Genomic DNA, 13,690 nt, shown 5'->3' on the forward strand with positions numbered 1-13,690 from the left:
TTGACAGTCGGCTGCCTATAAAAGCAGGCCGGCTGAGCTGTTTGCTGTTCAGTTCTGTCCAGCTTACAAATAAAGAGCTGCTCTGGAGAAATAGCTGTGTCGTCTGCTATGTTCGCCCACAACTTAACACTACCCATTGCCACCACACTTACTTGACCTGGGGGTTCTGGATCGCGGGCTCTACTGCTCAAATCGGGAACCTCAGCGATCGCTCTCTCCCGCCAGAGAAAAAACCAGGACTGCTCCAAGCAAACACATGGGACAAAAATGGCCTTGGTGAAGATTTGACGTTTTCATTCCCAAAAAGTTTTTGATTTGAGTTTCTACGGAAATGAGGCTGCATTTTAATGTTGTATTTTAATCTTGTTCTTAAGTTGTATTTTAATCAATTGTTTTTATACCTGGTGTTAGCCGCCCTGAGCCTGGTCTTGGCTGGGGAGGGCAGGGTATAAATAAATTATTATTATTATTATTATTATTATTATTATTATTATTATTATTATTATTATTATTTTATTTTATGGAGCTCTAGGCCCTGATGGACTGCTCCCTTACCTGCTTGCGATTGGCCAAGCGGATAGCCATCCTATCAGGATTTTGTTTTTTTAATTATCTTTTTTCTTCACTTTTCACATCCCACGGTGGCCCCCAAGCCTCGTGCTGTGGCCACCCATTTACATGATTTTCACCTGTAAGTTAAAAGGTAAAGGACCCCTGGATGGTTAAGTCCAGTCAAAGACGGCTCTGGGGTTGCGGCGCTCATCTCGCTTTCAGGCTGATGGAGACGGCGTTTGTCCACATACAGCTTTCCAGGTCATGTGGCCAGCAGGACTAAACCGCTTCTGGCGCAACAGCTCACTCCATCGCTCAGATTCGAACTACAGTCATACCTCCCGGCGACCCGGAAGTAACGGAAAGCGTTAATTCCAGGTTTCGCCGCTTGCTCATGCGCAGATGCTCAAAATGACGTCACACGCATGCACGGAAGCGGCGAAACGCGACCCGTGTACACACAGATGCGTGTTACGTTCGCTTCAGGATGCGAACGGGGCTCCGGAACAGATCTCGTTCGCATCCAGAGGTACCACTGCACTGACCTTCTGATCAGCAAGCCCAAGAATCATAGAATCATAGAGTTGGAAGAGACCACAAGGGCCATCGAGTCCAACCCCCTGCCAAGAAGCTCAGTGGTTTAGACCACAGCGCCACCTGCTTTCACCGGTTGGGAAAGACTGCACTATAAGACCCTCGTGGTCTCTTCCAACTCCACGATTCTATGATCCTATCCACTTTCTCCACACATAATTTTACACACTTATTTGCATTTTTTCCCCCTGAAAGAAAAAGCTCTAGGTGTAACCTTTCCTCATAAGAGAGTTGTTCTAGCTCCTTGATCATGCTTGGCTTTTTTTGAACCTGATCCATTTCTGCAACTGTCCTTTTCAGAGTCATTATTTAGAACATCTGCACAGGTTCCGACGGAGAGGATATGAAGGACTGGTCAGCAGAATTTTTATGACAGACGCTGTCACGGTGAAATGCTGGCTTTGTGATATTTATCGCCGCTGACAAAATGGATCCCAGCCAGCCTTTCGAACTATATATGTAGCCCTTTTCCCAGCATGCTTTATGGGAAACTGTAATTCTTTTCCAGATGACATGAGGCCGATGACAGAAGAATGGCGCAATTAGATTTACACATGATTAGAACTGCAATTTGCACCGAGCTCTGACCTCCAGCTGTATGCAAATGGCAGACATTCAATTTGGGGTGGATAAAATGGCTGACCTTTCGAGAGTTCATTCGGGGCTGATCAATACACACACACACACAAAACACACACACACACACACACACTGTCCATATTTGATACACGAGTTTTGGCTTATGGGTGAACATGTACTGTACTTGAGTAGAATCCAGATTGGTCTCAGAGTTGGGTTGGTCAACTTTACCGGCATTGGCTGGTTTGTCAGCTGCTACCCTACCTTGGGGGGACGTGGGTGGCGCTGTGGGTTAAACCACAGAGCCTAGGACTTGCCGATCAGAAGGTCGGCAGTTCGAATCCCCACGACAGGGTGAGCTCCTGTTGCTCGGTCCCTGCTCCTGCCAACCTAGCAGTTCGAAAGCACGTCAAAGTGCAAGTAGATAAATAGGTACCACTCCGGCAGGAAGGTAAACGGTGTTTCCGTGCGCTGCTCTGGTTCGCCAGAAGCGGCTTAGTCATGCTGGTCACATGACCCGGAAGCTGTACACTGGCTCCTTCGGCCAATAAAGCAAGATGAGTGCCGCAACCCCAGAGTCGGTCATGACTGGACCTAATGGTCAGGGGTTCCCTTTACCTTTACCCTACCTTGGGGGATGCGGGTGGCGCTGTGGGTTAAACCACAAAGCCTAGGACTCGCCGATCAGAAGGTTGGCGGTTCGAATCCCTGCGACAGGGTGAGCTCCCGTTGCTCGGTCCCTGCTCCTGCCAACCTAGCAGTTCGAAAGCACCTCAAAGTGCAAGTAGATAAATAGGAACCGCTCCGGCGGGAAGGTAAACAGCGTTTCCGTGCGCTGCTTTGGTTCGCCAGAAGCAGCTTAGTCATGCTGGCCACATGACCTGAAAGCTGTACACCGGCTCCCTCGGCCAATAAAGCGAGATGAGTGCTGCAACCACAGAGTTGGTCACGACTGGACCTAATGGTCAGGGGTCCCTTTACCTTTACCCTACCTTGGAAGGTGGTTAACTCTCATTCACTGAAGGTTTTTAAACATCTGTCAGCTGTGATTGCTGGACTGCAGGGGGTTGGACTAGATGACTAGGGTCCCTTCCACCTCTACAATTTTGGGATAAAGGCACCTGCAAGCTTCTACATAACCAAGAGCCCTTAAGAATCATGCTTGCAAGTCCCCTATAGACCTTGTTCCTGAATGAGGAAAACCTGGGTGTGCAAGGGGAGGGGGCACACCAGGGCACATGGTTCTCAGTTTGAAATCCTTTCCCTTTAATAATGCCTGAAGGTGGGCTCAAAGTTCCCTTCATTTCCTTGCTGCTGAAATGCCACCAGGTGCGTTCTGCTATTTGGTTTGGAGCCCCAACCTCTCGTTCCTTTCTCTTGGGCCTCTGCAGTTAAATTATGATGATGAGATATGTTCCATCGCAATTAACTCATCATGTTACTGCTTTTGATCGCTGTATCATAAAAGGCCCTGGCTTGTGAACAGCGGCCGGCTTGTTCTTTGCTGTTTAGGAAGGCTAAACGGTCACGTATTGTTATTAAAAAGAGAGAGAAAAGAATGGAAGAAGGGGGCTCCTTCTCTTGGAAATTCAGACAGGACAGGGGCCCTGATTATTTTTTTTTTAATGGTGTAAGGTTTCAGACAGAGGAACGATGTGTACCAGAATCATACCCTTTGCACCTCTCCCACTCCCCAGTTACTGGCTTGATCCAGAGCGCAGCCAAGCCAATGTACCTGCATAGTAAAAACCTGATCCAATATTTAATCTCAACTAGGGCCAGGGCCTTTTCAGTACTGGCCCCAACTTGGTGGAACGCTCTGTCACAAGAGACTAAGGCCCTGTGGGACTTGACAACTTTCCGCAGGGCCTGCAAGACAAAGCTGTTGGTTTGGATTCAGTCTGACCCTTATGTTCCTCCCTCCCCTTATGGTTTTGATCTATGGGCTACTTTTAAAATGAGGCTGCATTTTAAATTGCATTTTAACCTGTATTTTAAATTGGTTTCCCCCCTTCTTTTCCTATTATGTTTTTACTGTAATTTTACTGGTGTTAGCCGCCCTGAGCCTGGCTCTGGCTGGGGAGGGCGGGGTATAAATAAATTTTATTATTATTATTATTATGCAGAAGGCAGCAACAGGGCTTGGTTTCCGGTCTGTCGGAAGGGCCAAGCTATTCCTGTGTGCCAGCTATTCCTGTGTGGCAGCTCATTAGGTTCTTGATAAATAATGTTCTGCTTATGCTGCCTGCCTGGGTATGCAAGGATGTGCTAGAACCAGTATTTTAGAGTTGGAGGAGACCTTGGAATGCAGGGCTGCAAATAGGGTGCTCGCATTGCACATCACCAAATGCATAATAACATACCCTCCAACATTTCGCCGATGAAAATAGGGACACCCTATTCAACAATATTATTATTACAGTGGTACCTCGGGATGCAAACGGGATCCATTCCAGAGCCCCGTTCGCATCCTGACGCGAATGCAACCCGCGTCTGCGCATGCGCGGGTCGCGTTTCACCGCTTCCATGCATGCGTGTGATGTAATTTTGACCGTCTGTGCATTCGCGCATAGCGAAACCCGGAAGTAACGCGCTCCGTTATTTCCGGGTCGCCGCGGAGAGCAACCTGAAAATACTTAACTTGAAGCACAATTTATCCCGAGGTATGACTGTATTAATAATAACTTTATTTATATCCCTCCCATCTGACTGCATTGCCCCAGCCACTCTGGGTGGCTGCCAACAGAAAAGTAGCAAAACTACGCAGGGCTGCCTTGAGATATCTTCTAAAGGCTGTATAGTTGCTTATCTCATTGGCTCGGTGTTATGTACTAATCTTGGATCCTAGAACAATAGGGAAGTAGGATCCTAGAATGCAACAACTGATTGGCTTGCAGGAGAAGACCAGTCAGGCTCCAGGAAGAAGTTAATCAGCCTATTAGGCTGGTTGGATGGTTGAATGCAACAACTGATAGGCCTGCAGGAAAAGACCAATCAGGCTCCAGGAGGGAAGCAGAATCAGCCAATCAGACGGGGCTCATTGTGTAACTAATGTATAAATAACATTGTGTAACTAATGTATATAAAAGTCTGAGATTTGGGGGGGGGGCAATTCAATCACTGTTTTACAAGGTGCAATAAAGAGCATGAATTCACTACAGGACAGGACTGAGTATATTTCACTTGCATAACTCCATATCCTCCCACATTTCTCCAATGAAATTAGGGACATCCTAAGGAAAGGCGGGACATTCTGGGATCAAATCAGAAACCAGGACAGCTTCTGTAAATCCAGGACTGTCGTTGGAAAATAGGGACAGTTGGAGAGTCTGTAATAACTGGCCAGACTGCAGGCTCCTTCGTCTCTCTGGGGTCTCTTTGAACAACCAGGGAATCTAGTGAACCAGTGCAGGTGGTGAAGGTCCTGTGTGAGTGTCTGGAGGCGGTTGGAGGATGGATGGCGGCCAACAGATTGAGGTTGAATCCTGACAAGACAGAAGTACTGTTTTGGGGGCACAGGAGGCGGGCAGGTGTAGAGGACTCCCTGGTCCTGAATGGGGTAACTGTGCCCCTGAAGGACCAGGTGTGCAGCCTGGGAGTCATTTCGGACAGTTATCTCCCGCTTGGACTACTGCAATGCGCTCTATGTGGGGCTACCTTTGAAGGTGACCCGGCAACTACAACTAATCCAGAATGCAGCAGCTAGACTGGTGACTGGAAGACCACATAACACCAGTCTTGAAAGACCTACATTGGCTCCTAGTACGTTTCCGAGCACAATTCAAAATGTTGGTGCTGACCTTTAAAGCCCTAAACGGCCTCGGTCCAGTATACCTGAAGAAGCGTCTCCACCCCCATCATTCTGCCCGGACACTGAGGTCCAGCGCTGAGGGCCTTCTGGCGGTTCCCTCGCTGCAAGAAGCCAAGTTACACGGAACCAGGCAGAGGGCCTTTTCGGTAGTGGCACCCGCCCTGTGGAACGCCCTCCCACCAGATGTCAAAGAAAAGAAAAACTACCAGACTTTTAGAAGACATCTGAAGGCAGCCCTCTTTAGGGAAGCTTTTAATGTTATCAGACCACTGTTTTTTAATACTTTGTTGGAAGCTGCCCAGAGTGGCTGGGGAAACCTAGCCAGATGGGCAGGGTATAAATAATAAATTCTATGATGGACTACATGGAACTGGCAGAAATGACTGGCAGAATCCGAGATAAGGGAGAAGAGGTGGTGGAAGAAGACTGGAAGAAATTTAAAGACTACTTGCAGAAATACTGTAAAATTAATGAATGTTAAAGGGATGTTGGATTGAAAATAAGCGGTATTGGTAAAAAGATTAACAAGAATATGTAAATACGGATTGACAATGGTTGAAAATATATAGTTATAATAGGTTAAGATATTGAGTAAAGATAAATGATAGAGAGTAAGGATTTGCTGAATTAACCACGTGAACTGGAATACAAAAAAGGGGTGTGTGAGGAGGTCAGGAAATAAGTTAATGAAATATAAGATATGAAAATATTGATTTCTTTTTAACTTTTTTTTACTTTTTATGTATTTTGTCTTTGTATTTTTGTATCTCTTTTTCTTTTATTATTGTTATTCTTTTTTATTTCTTATTTTTAATTTTGTATACCTTTTATTGTCTTTAAATTTCAATAAATATCATTTTAATAAATAAATAAATAATAAATTCTATTCTATTCTATTCTATTCTATTCTATTCTATTCTATTCTATTCTATTCATCTAGCCTTCCTTATCGTATCCCTGGAACCTGGGTTATTTATTTTATTTCAGTATTATTAAAAATCTTGCTTTTTTGACCCAATTTGGGTCCACTTTATGATGGGAGTTGTAGTTCAACAACTGTAGGGAGGGGAGGGCAGGTTCCCCCCACCCCCAATCCATAACTTCACTCCCCTCACGAAGGAGAGAGTAGCTAAGCACGGTCTGGCGGAATCATTTCTCTTTAACTTTTGTTTCCATCCGTCGTGTCTGTCGGCAAACGGAGTGAAAACTCTCCAGTTCAACTTTCATTTGCACTGTATCGATTTGGAGGGCGCGGAGCGGATAATGCGAGGACACAGTTTTTCTTAATGAAAGGGGGGGGGGAACAATTCCAGCCCTTTCCAACTTTTCACAGATGAAATTAGAGGCACTCTTGTTTTTCGCTCCCTCTCCGCTAACGCTAGAGCTCATGGCCATTTTATAAAGAGTGATGTTGGAAGGTGCAGGATGAATAAAAGTAAAGACTTTAGGCAATTAAAACTATTTTACTTTTAAAAGACAACTGTTTAGGAGAATGTTCGGTCGGAAGACGCCCAGAGTGGCTGGGGAAACCCAGCCAGATGGGTGGGGTATAAATAATAAATTATTATTATTATTAGGCAAATTCATGGAGGAGAAAGCTACTAGCCAGGATGACTCTGTTCTGCTTCCACAGTTGGAGGCAGTAATGCGTCTAAAGACCAGTTGCTGCAATTCCACCCATAGTATTTTAGGCAGCAACTTCTTCTTTTTACATTACTTATTTGTATAGCTTGCATAAAGTAGTTTAAAATAAATCATGTGTTAAAATATTGTTAATATAAGCCAACCATCAATTAGTAGTGTTTGTGTGAGGTTATCCTTTCTTGTGAACCACCCTGAGACCTTCAATTCATCTTTCAATTTAATTAACAACAACAACAACAACAACAACAACAAGAAGTTGTTTGTAATCCAAATAGGAATATATCATAGCAGGAATTCAACTTCATGCTAAGGTGATCGATCCATCCATCAGGGTGAGTATTTTGGTTTGCCAAGGAGAACAATTCCTTCCTTCTCCTAATAATAATAATAATAATAATAATAATAATAATAATAATAATACCGTATTTTTCGCCCCATAAGACGCACTTTTTCCCCTCCAAAAATGAAGGGGAAATGTGCTGCGTCTTATGGGGCGAATGCAGGCTTTCGCTGAAGCCTGGAGAGCGAGGGGGGTCGGTGCGTACCGACCCCTCTCGCTCTCCAGGCTTCAGGAAGCTCTGCGCAACCCTCGGGAGACCGGCTCCGAGGGTTGCGCAGAGCTGCCTGCAATCCCGGGACCAGCGCAGCTCTGCGCGGCCACCGGGAGCCGGGGGAGAAGCTCCGCCCTGCTCCCGGTGGCCGTGCAGAGCTGCCTGCAGTCCTGGGACCAGCGCAGCTCTGCCCGGCCACCGGGAGCCGGGGAGAAGCTCCGCCCCGCTCCCGGTGGCCCTGCAGAGCTGCCTGCGGTCCTGGGACCAGCGCAGCTCTGTGCCGCCATCCCGAGCGGGGCGCTAAGTCCCGCCCCGCTCGGGATGGCGGCACAGAGCTGCCTGCCGTCCCGGGACTGCAGGCAGGTCTACACCCCATCCCGAGCGGGGCGCTAAGTCCCGCCCCGCTCGGGATGGCGGCACAGAGCTGCCTGCCGTCGCGGGACTGCAGGCAGGTCTACGCCGCCATCCCGAGCGGGGCGCTAAGTCCCGCTCCGCTCGGGATGGCGGCACAGAGCTGCCTGACGTCGCGGGACTGCAGGCAGGTCTACGCCGCCATCCCGAGCGGGGCGCTAAGTCCCGCTCCGCTCGGGATGGCGGCACAGAGCTGCCTGACGTCGCGGGACTGCAGGCAGGTCTACGCCGCCATCCCGAGCGGGGCGCTAAGTCCCGCCCCGCTCGGGATGGCGGCACAGAGCTGCCTGCCGTCGCGGGACTGCAGGCAGGTCTACGCCGCCATCCCGAGCGGGGCGCTAAGTCCCGCCCCGCTCGGGATGGCGGCACAGAGCTGCCTGCCGTCGAGGGACTGCAGGCAGGTCTACGCCGCCATCCCGAGCGGGGCGCTAAGTCCCGCCCCGCTCGGGATGGCGGCACAGAGCTGCCTGACGTCGCGGGACTGCAGGCAGGTCTACGCCGCCATCCCGAGCGGGGCGCTAAGTCCCGCCCCGCTCGGGATGGCGGCACAGAGCTGCCTGCCGTCGCGGGACTGCAGGCAGGTCTACGCCGCCATCCCGAGCGGGGTGCTAAGTCCCGCCCCGCTCGGGATGGCGGCACAGAGCTGCCTGCCCTCCCGGGACTGGTGCACTTCTCCCCATCGCCAGCCCCACAAGCTCGGGGGACAGCGGGGAGGCAGAGCGTGCCTTCCCACTGTTCCCCGACCTGGTTCTTCCAGCCCCGCACCTGGGGGGGGGAAATAAAATTTTTTTTCTTTATTTTCCCCCCAAAAAACTAGGTGCGTCTTATGGGCCGGAGCGTCTTATGGGGCGCAAAATACGGTAATTTATTATTTATACCACGCATATCTGGCTGGGTTTCCCCAGCCACTCTGGGCAGCTTCCAACTGAATATAAAAAACAATACAGCATCAGACATTAAAAACTGTTCTGGGCTCCTCCCGACCCCCCCCCCAAGCCAATTTCAGGATGGGGGAAAGAGGGGCAAATCCTGCTTGATAAAGCAGACTTTTCTGCATATGGATTTATGAGAACTTGTACTTCATTATTCCACTAAACAAACAAACAAACTCTATTTCTCTTTAGGGTTGTTTTTTAAAAGTTTTAAAATGCATTTCTGCAAAACTTTGGGTTCCTCCAAACCCGCTAAGACTGCCTCCTCCTGTACGGACGCCGGAGAGCACTGTTTGGGCTACACAAGGACCAGTCCTCAGCGAACTGAGTTCACTGATAGAATATATTAAAAGACGTCAAAAATCATGAATGAATCGGGTTACATTTGTTACGGCACAACAGCACATGATGTACGTATAATGGACTGTACCACGTCAAGCTGCAGGGCGGGGGAGGGGATATCACTTTTGAATGCTGCCCTATGTAAAAATTCCCTGCAAATAGAAAGGTAGCACATCAGGGAAGAGTATTCTAGTCAATGTTTTGCCTGTTGCGCTTGGATTTTATTTACCTAATAGCAGGATTTTTTAAAAAAATAACACAGGGGAGCCTGAAAAAACCACTTCACTTCCATTCTGATCTAGTCAAATCTACTATTTCAACACCACACAGCTTCATTTTGCTGCCTGTGTGCAGCCCAAGCCAAAGAGCTGTTTTTGACCTATAAAGCTCAAGACTCTGAAAACCTTGTGGACACCTTTTCCTCATACAAGGCTATCATAGCTGTCAACTTACAGATTTGAAAATAAGGGACCAGCAGCCTCGGAAATAAGGGATCAGCAGCCAAAATAAGGGATTTTCAGAGCACAGGTATGTTCGACTTCTGAGCCCCTCCGAGCCAAAGGCAGAAAGCCCAGCCAGCAGCCAAACGAAGCCTCAAGCGGTGGTTCCCACAGCGCAGCAACCCAGCAAAGGGGATGCAGCTAGGAAAACCACCGTCACCTCTCCACTGGGAAGTGCTGAGCAAAGGCGAGTTTCCAGGAAACGCGGCCGATTTGATCGGCACAAGGCATGCAAGCTCCATCCCCCAGTCATTCTTAGACTCCTTACTGGGTGAGCAACGCAGTCAAGCAACACAGTTGGAGCCTCCCTCCTCCCTGGCCAGGAGGGAGGGAGGGAGGGAGAGGAGCTGCTTCCTTTGAAACCCGGGAAATTTAAGGGACATCATCAATAAGGGACAGCAGCGGGACACAGCACTGGGATAAGGGACTTTCCCGCCAAATAAGGGACGGTTGACAGCTATGAAGGCTATCGAGACCCTTACAGTCATCATCATGCAAGGCCCTTCTTTGGGTGTCACCTCCAAGAGATGTCCGGAGGGTGGCAGTGAGAAGACGGGCCTTTTCAGTGGTAGCCCCCTACTTGCACCCAAGGGACCTCGCTGGACGCCAACACTGACATTTTTTCCAGCACCAGATGACAACATTTTTACTCTTCCAGGGAATTTGTGTAGAATTCATGCAGTCGGTGCACGTCACTTTGCCCGATGGGAGTTTTTGCCATTGATTTCTTTTCTTGGTGAAGTTTCAATGTATTTTAGATATAGCCTTTTGTTATTGGTGTGAGCTGCTCCAGGATTTTTCTGTAGCTCGTGCACTGAATTTAATAAAAAGTAATACTATTATTATTTGGCAAGCGTACTTGTTTTTTCCCCTCTTCACTTTCAGGGGTCTCTTGAAGACTTCTTTATGCTGGCAACGGTCCATGGCGATGTTTAAAATTAATGTCCTCGGGTAGTCGGTCAATTAAATGATTTATATTGCTTTTAATGGTTTTCTAAACGATGTCACTGCCCTGATATTTTACGAGAGTGGTATATAAATAATTTTATAAAATAAATAAATACGTGAGGATAATAATAGAGTAGGCCATCTACTTATTGGAGATGGAAGGGAATCCGAGAGCTGCTACTCCATAAGTGTGCGTCTGTATTTTTAGATATGGCTGGGAGATAAATGTCTGCATGCCAAAATACAACTGCCCACTAGGTTTCACTTAGTGCCAGTTTCACAAGAAGAAGAAGAAGAAGAGTTTGGATTTGATATCCCGCCTTTCACTCCCCTTCAGGAGTCTCAAAGCGGCTAACAATCTCCTTTCCCTTCCTCCCCCACAACAAACACTCTGTGAGGTGAGTGAGGCTGAGAGACGTCAGAGAAGTGTGACTGGCCCAAGGTCACCCAGCAGCTGCATGTGGAGGAGTGGAGACGCAAACCCGGTTCCCCAGATTACGTGACTACCGCTCTTAACCACTACACCACACTGGCTCTCCACAAGCGTTCATTCAGAAATCCTTTCTATCCTATTTCTGCATCGGTCTGTGGCTTTGGTTTTAAAAGTTCACAAAATGCCGCTCGGTTTTAAATGCATTTTTCTGCAAACACACATTTTACCCCCTCTCGCTTTCCTGAGAAACACACATTTCTGTAAACATTTGAGCCTGAAAGATCCATTTCGCTACTTTAAAAAAATATATATGTAAGTAAAGAATTGTATTGCAAAATTCTAGATGTGGGGAAACGGAAATTTGTATTAACCACCCAGGAAACGCATATTAGGTTGGTTCACTTAGGGAAGCTTTTAATATTTGATGAATTATTGTATTTTAATATTCTGCTGGCAGCAGCCCAGAGTGGCTGGGGAAACCCAGCCAGATGGGCGGGATATAAATAATAAAAATTATTATTATTATTAAACATGCACACCAATTCTTGAGCATCTCTACTGGCTGCCTACTCAGATTTTAACTCTAAATGCACACACTGGTAATAGTTGACAAAGGCATTGCCAGAATAGTGTTAGAAATAAAAATCTGGTTCCTAATATTTCCCACGATAGGAATCTGCCTTACACTGAGCCAGGCTATTTGTCCATTCAGATCATCACGGCGAACTCTGACTGGCAACATCTTTCCAGGGTCTTAGGCAGGGAAGTAGTTCGCATCGCCACCGGATGCAACATCCTTTTTTTACTCAAGGATCTGTGGCCTTCCAGATGTTACTGAACTCCAGCTCCCATCAGTCCCAGGCAGCCCTGGCCAATGGTCAGCGATGATGGGCATTGTAGTTGAGCAAAATTTGGAAAGCCACAGGGTCTCCCCACATCATAGCTGTCAGCTTACAGATTTGAAAATAAGGGACCAGCAGCCTCGAAAATAAGGGATCAGCAGCCAAAATAAGGGATTTTGCTTAGCTTATACATAAATCCGGCACTGATGGAGCCATGCTGCTTTTCCTGTGACTGACTGTGCTTTGCAGGGGGTTGGACTAGATGACCCTACACCTCTGGCTTCCCCTGGCAGCATGGCGGAAGTCTCGCAAGAGAGGAGCTGCCTGCCTGTCCTCCGCCACCCGTCTCCTCACAATGTGCCCAAGGGGGAAAAGGGAGAGACGGAGACACGGCAGCTCGTGCGCACGCTTTCTCTCGCGTCGGAGGACCCCAAGCCGCTGCTTCCCTCCTGCATGAAACCCGGGAAATTTAAGGGACATAATCAATAAGGGACAGCAGTGGGACACGGCGCTGGGATAAGGGAGTTTCCCGCCAAATAAGGGACGGTTGACAGCTATGCCCCACATCCTTTTCTTTAACAGGAGTTCGAATGGGATTGGACCATTCTTGCATGCAAGGCATCAACTCTACCACCCGGCTTTGGTCCTTACAGAAAAAGCCAAATCAGAAGCGGAACATGGACTGAGATTTTCCAGGGACAGCTGCCAGAAATTGTGGGCCATCAATGATAACTATCATCACCATCATCAAACCTTTTATTGGCATCACATACAGACATCCAAAACTATAACTAGGGATATTTAAAATATGGCATTTATAGTATGGGCTTTGGCCTAAATGGTTATTTCCAGCAGAGTTCAAAACAATGCTGTCAATATTATTTGGAAAGAATTTGGCATTTAGAATTTATGCGGAGCTAATCGGCAATACAGTGGTACCTCGGGTTACAAACGCTTCAGGTTACAGACGTTTCAGGTTACAGACTCTGCTAACACAGAAATAGTACCTCGGGTTAAGAACTTTGCTTCAGGATGAGGACAGAAATCGTGCGGCAGTGGGAGGCCCCATTAGCTAAAGTGGTGCTTTAGGTTAAGAACAGTTTCAGGTTAAGAACGGACCTCCGGAACGAATTAAGTTCTTAACCCGAGGTACCACTGTAAAGTTGATGTCAGTAAGATATATAAAAACATCTCTCTCTCTCTCTCTCTCTCTCTCTCTCTCTCTCTCTCTCTCTCTCTGACTATAGATACATCCCCCCACAAACATATATTGCACACACAAATAACTGTGTGATGCTGTCCAATAACCGTTTAATTTTTATGCCACAAGTTTTACGTTTATGAACTAATGAGTCCGATGACTGAAGAACCCATACTAAAAAAAGGCACAGGACGCCTTTTGTTTTTTCAGTATGTGCACAAAGAAACCGACAACGAAAATCTGTCTTGCAATTAAAATTACGGTTTGAGGGGAAAAAAGGGGGAGATTTTCCAATCTTTGATGAAAGCATGAAGCACCCGACTCAAGATGCAAAGGAAACCCTGAGAAAC

The 13,690-nt window shown here is 47.4% G+C and overlaps 1 long non-coding RNA gene across 2 annotated transcripts in view; it reads right to left on the bottom strand.

Annotated features, from left to right (window-relative positions):
- LOC308584271 overlaps window positions 1-13,690 on the bottom strand; it is a 78,229-nt gene that overhangs the window by 34,995 nt on the left and 29,544 nt on the right. The gene's annotated exons all lie outside the window — the stretch shown is intronic.

This window comes from Podarcis bocagei, assembly GCF_964188305.1.
Source record: "Podarcis bocagei genome assembly, chromosome: 3".
In the NCBI taxonomy this organism is placed as follows: Eukaryota; Metazoa; Chordata; class Lepidosauria; order Squamata; family Lacertidae; genus Podarcis; species Podarcis bocagei.